At 42.8% G+C, this 5,793-nt stretch overlaps 1 pseudogene; it reads right to left on the reverse strand.

Moving 5' to 3' along the window:
- Positions 1 to 440: 440 nt before the first annotated feature.
- On the reverse strand, positions 441 to 5,016 carry LOC123812553 (annotated as a pseudogene).
- Positions 5,017 to 5,793: the final 777 nt, after the last annotated feature.

Here is a 5,793-nt window from a genome sequence, read left to right on the forward strand (position 1 = left end):
CACTCATCTGTGAAATTTAATGAACAAACTGAACTAACAAGGAAAATGGGGACAGACTCCTAGATGAAAAACAGATGACAGCTAGTGGGGGAAGTAGAGGGTGGAGGGATTGAGCAAAAAGGAAAAAGGACCCATGGAAATGGACAACAGTGTGGTGTTTGCTTGGGAGAAGGGGTATAAAGGGGTTAAATGATAATGGGAAAAATACAATAAAAATTTGAAGACAGTAGATTGAGAAACTTGGTACAGAGTGTCTCATCTTCTTTTTAAGGAGCATATTTGAGTGACTTCCAAAGGGAAAATTTGAAATTTAAAAATCAGTGTCTTTCACCTCCCATCATAAAAATTGGCTCCATCTGCCCTCTCCCTGAGTAAGCTCAGAGCACAGCGGCCTCCTGCAAAGGCGTTCAGGACCATCTCTGCTTTCAGGTGAAGTGCATTCACTTGGATCCCTGGATCCCTGTGGTTGCCCTTTTGAGGATCAGAGTGTGAATGTCATGAGTACCTTTGTAGGTGTTCATGGCCTTCAGGTTCATGGCACATCAGATCATGATACTAGTCAGAAATCCCCTTCCTCCCAGCATGTCTCCGGCATGGCGGGTGGTGTCCAGGGCCTTCCCACAGTTACTCCATTCCAGCTGGGAGACCATTTCTGGGGTGGCCTTGTCTTGATCCTTCAAGCAGCTAACTGAAGGCCCGGCGTGATGGCACTGAGCATGGCCTCCAGCTTCTTCTGAATTAGCCAGGTCCTGCAAAGACTCAGCAAGATGCCAAACTGTATCCTGCCCAGATATACTGCCGGGCTGTGTGAAAAAAGAACTCAGCAGCTCCAAGCACGTCCCAGGCGGTGCCGTACCAAGCGTTATTTAGGCAGCCAAAGGGACGAAGCAGCACGTTCTCCTCTGGTCCCTCCACATCATTTATGACAATCACGCCCATGGCTGAGGCTCGCAGGGAGAACTTGCCCTTGAACTTGGGGGCCGAGAGGCCCCGCATCCCCTTCTCCAGCAGGAAGCCTTGAATGCCGCTATCTTTGCACCAAGCCCACAGTACAAACAGGTCGGCTGTAGGTGAGTTGGTCATCCACGTCTTGGCCCCTTTGAGGGTATAGCTCTTGGTGGATGGGTTGTGGTAGGCTCTGATCTCCATGCTGCCAGGGTCACTTCCACAGTTGGGCTCTGTGAGCCGAAGCAGCCCAGAAGTTCCCCTTTGGCCAGCCTGGGCAGGTACTTCTGCTGCTGCTTCTCACTGCCACATGCATAGATGGGGTGTGTGACAAGGGAAGGCTGAACACTCATCGCTGACTTGTAGCCATTGTCCACTCGCTCCAGCTCCTGGGCCAGGCGCCCATACACCATAGGTGAGACTCCAGCACAGATACCCAGGTGCCTTCCTGCTCCCCTCACAGGCCACTCAACTTCTGTTTTGTTCACAGCTGTGTTCTGGCTTCAAGGAAAACGTGAATACTACAGGTATTTACCCATCAAGTAAATGCAAATGAAGGTAATAATGCTGTGTGAATGAGTCCATAAACAAAAATGTGAAAAAAATGTCAAAAACTATACTGAGTACCATGATACATATTATATATATGAATATATTATTTTATCTATTATCTAATATAAATATACAATGTATTTATATAATATATATCATGGTATTATATATAGTTATATATTTACATGTAACATTTGTATATTTATTATATATAAATATATAAAATACTGTCCTTGCACCAGGGACCTTACCATCTGTTGGAGAGAAGATCAGCACACAAGAAACTCTGGTATGATTTAGAGTGAAGTACAGACCCAACAGAGAGCGAGGTCAATGAGTAAGATTTCCCCTGAAGTAGGAAGTAGGGCTTGGGCTGGATTTAAACAATAAAACAAAACAAACAAACAAAAACATGGAAAGATTTGGATGCACAGAAGCAAAAAAGGAGGACTTTCTGGGCCAGGGAGGACAGGCCAGGATCAGCAAGACTCATTTGCATGACAGTGAATGGACCAGGCAGATATGTTTGGATAGGTGGGGCAGCCAATAGAACAAGGCACAATAAAGGTAGTGTTTGAGGACGGTATCAGCTGACAGCAATGGGAGGATGGAAGGGGAGTCTCAGAAGCTACTTACCTCTCCCTGATTGCCTAATATACGTGTCAGGCTCTGTGGTAGGATTTTACATATATTATCTTGAATCATTGCAACCATCTAAAAAGTAGGTTTCATTATCTCTCCGTTTTATGGATAAGAAAATTCAGGCTCAAAGATACTGAAAAAGTCCAAGGCCATCCAGCTAATAGGAGGCTCAGGAAAAATTCTAACCCACTTTGGTCTGACTCCATAACAACCCTTTATTCTGCCATCTCACACTGTCCCTCCCAGAACCAGGAAGCTGCTGCTAGTGCCAGTCCCTCAAGTCAGCTACAACTTAATCATCTGGTGGATTTTGCCATTGCAGCAGCCACTTACCGAGCAATTGATTACCTTGTCTGGTAGTGGTCTGATGAAGGTAGCTCTGTATGTCTCAATAACTCAGTCAACCACTTTGTGGTTTGTCCTAAGGACAAGCCCTGATCCAGTGTGTGGCTGGCAGTGTGGTTGGCGGCAGAGAAGGCAGTCAGATTGAGAGCTGCTCTCCTTACTGACTCCCAGGGGCAAACTGCAAAGGCAGGCTCTGTGAATGGCTGCTGTAATCACAGACCAGAGGACAGTCCTTTATTCTTGCCTAATATGGAAAATATTGGTCATGCACCAGTTGTTTCTGTAGCACCTGCACATCCATGGCCTTGAGCACAAATTAAAAACCAAATTTTAATTCAGACATCCAAGTTATTTACAAGAACTATTCTACAAGAATATCAGAGGGAGACGCAGAAGCTGTGGTTTATAATCCACACATGTCTTTTGTTAATTGTTTGAAGAAATCGGAAGAGGGATAGTCATGTGTGTGTTTCAGGGGGGAGAAAGGGATCCTATTTGTGTATAACAATTTCTTTTAAATTATATTATAAAGGCAAGTCATTGTATAAACCTTAGTTCTTGAAGACCTAAGTCTTCTCTTTCTTAAAAATAAAGATGGAGGTGGGAGGTGGGGATAGGTGGGCTGCGTTGGGGGAGAATGGTGGGGGAAAATGGAGACAACTGTACTTGAACAACAATAACATTTTTAAAAACTAGAGATGGAGTTGATACTTCACACCCCACATCACTGATGCAGTTCAACCCAGACATAAACAGTCTGATTGCATCACTGCTACACACCCAGCTAGTGTCTCAGTTGGGACTTTCCATGGAGTTAACTGCAGTTGTGAATTATTAATTATTCTAACCGAGCCAGGCTCTTAATTGCCTCTTGAAGCTTCTCATTAAATGTTCTTGAATTGGTTAATGTGAGGATACCATCAATGCAAATTATCATTTAGCAATATGCTATGAACAAGCACAACTGTTTTTATTATGCACTCTATAGTGTGGAATTTTAAATGTGGAAAAGTCATAATCAACCACCTATTCTAAAATTCTGTTTTCATTTTTCATTATAGTTCATCTTTGCGAGTTCTGGGTTTCTGTTAGGATCCCCTTTCCCTTTCACACTCTGGAATCTGAAGTGGAAGCCATAATGGTTTCAGGCTTTCCAGAAACTTTCCTATTTCAGAAAAGAAGATCAATAAATACTTTGTATGAGTGTTTTTCAAAAGTAATATCTCTTCTCTGTTTTTATGTACATTAACAAAACCATTTTAACAGTCTCATATGCTAAAAACACTTCAGCAAAACTGGCCATTAATCTAATCTATACATTCTCATAAGATGAGAATGTATAATTTTTCTGTTTTCCAGGACTGGATCCCGTGGGATGCTTAATGGGTATCCACTTTTTCAAAGAGGTAAAATAAAAAAAAAAGTCAGAAATCCAGGCAAGAAGTCAGCATCTAACTGATTTATCCATGAGCCACCAACTTGGGATTCAAGGAGCAGGACTTATTCTTAAAAGGGCTGTCTTGAGGCTAGCTTCCAGGCCATGAGGTATTCTAGAACCTCTGCTTGGGACATTCACAGAACTCCGTATCCACCCCCGCCCATAGTACTCACCCCAGCTGTGAATACTAGCATAATGTCTTCCCTATAGGTGCCACAAAGGTCAAGTCTCAGACTCTCCTGTTCAGCTCTGTCACCTCAACATTCGGCACTGTGTCGTGCATCATCACACCCCAGGACAGGCTATTATCAGCTCTTGCTCAGATCATGGCAAGAGTGGGACAATAAATGGGACATTCACCACTCTCCACTCTGTAAATATTTGGTACTGGTTTATTCATTCAAAAGATATGTTTTGAGCATCTCCTCTGTGCCAGGCCCGTGCTGGGAGCTGGGAATAGCACATTAAACTATCAGGTTTACCTGTCCTCACCTGGTGACAGGCTAACATAACAGGGGAGACAGGCATTAATGGGAAAGTCACACAAATACATACAATAAATAGTTAGATGCTGGTAAAAATATGGTACGGGATGCTTTGAATCTGTGTCAGGGTGGCTTGATCTGTAAGGAAGGTGGTGGGAGACAAAGCAATGAAATGGTTTTTAAGACACAATCCTGTTATGTACCTTAATCTGGTTCTTCTCAATCCTGGCTGCAAGAACAATCTCCTGTGGAACTTTATTAAATACCTACACTTGGGCTTTACTCCCTGAGATTCTGATGTTCTTCATCTGGGCACCAGCATTTTCCCCCAAATTCTCAGTGATTCTAAAATGGAGCAATGTTGGTGGGAGGGTAGACTGGGACAGCCACTGTGGGAAGCAGTTCGGTGGCTCTGCAAAAAATTGAGAAGAGGGTTACCACATGACCCAGCAATTCCTTTCCTTGGTATGCACCCGAAAAGCTAAAAAACATGAATTCTCAATGATATATGCTCTCCTACGTTCATTGCAGTATTACTCACGGTGGCCAAGACATGGAGACGACCAAAGTGTCTTTGACAAAGGACTGGATGAAGAAGATGTGGTACATATGTACATACAATGAAATGCAGTACTACTCAGCCACAAGAAAAGATGGAACAGTGCCATTTGAGACAACATGGATGCACCTTGAGAATATTGTGCTGAGTGAAATCAGTCAGTCATAAAAAGCCAAGAACTGTATTATTTCACTTATGTGTGGGATATAAAACTGAGGCTTGTGGACCCAGACAGCATTGTGGCGGTTACCGGTCAGAAGGGGGTGGGAGGTGGGGAGGTGAGGGGAGCCTAATATATAGTGACAGAAGATGGTTCGATTTTGGGTGGTGGGCACACAGTGAAGTATAAAGATCTTGTATCAGAGAAATGTACACTTGAACCCTGTCTGATCCTGTTAACCAATGTCACCCCAATAATTTAATAAAAAATTGAAAAAAATGGAATGAAGCAGGATTAAGAGCTTATGCTCTTAAACTTATATGTTGATGGTTTCAATGTTCTACACCTTTATCTGATGTTCAAATGCTAATCACCTATATAGCAATAGATTTAACTAAAAGTTTCAATAAAGTTAGTGACAACACTAATCATCCGTACTCACTTGGAAGAGTGCCAATAAATACCTGCAAGCTATACTTCTGTTACCTTTAATACGTTTTCCCTTTGAAAGCAATGTGAGCATATTACTAAACATTTGAAGGAGAAGAAGGAAGAAGAAAAAGGGAGACACATCTGTAAACTTACTATCCTCCTGCAAGCACTGGGAGAACTTGGGTGCATTTTCTTCTCCCTTCCTTCATACATCTGTGTAGACAATAAGTTAAAT

Source organism: Phyllostomus hastatus, unplaced genomic scaffold (genome assembly GCF_019186645.2).
Source record: "Phyllostomus hastatus isolate PE091 unplaced genomic scaffold, TTU_PhHast_1.1 phas_scaffold_93, whole genome shotgun sequence".
Lineage (NCBI taxonomy): Eukaryota > Metazoa > Chordata > Mammalia > Chiroptera > Phyllostomidae > Phyllostomus > Phyllostomus hastatus.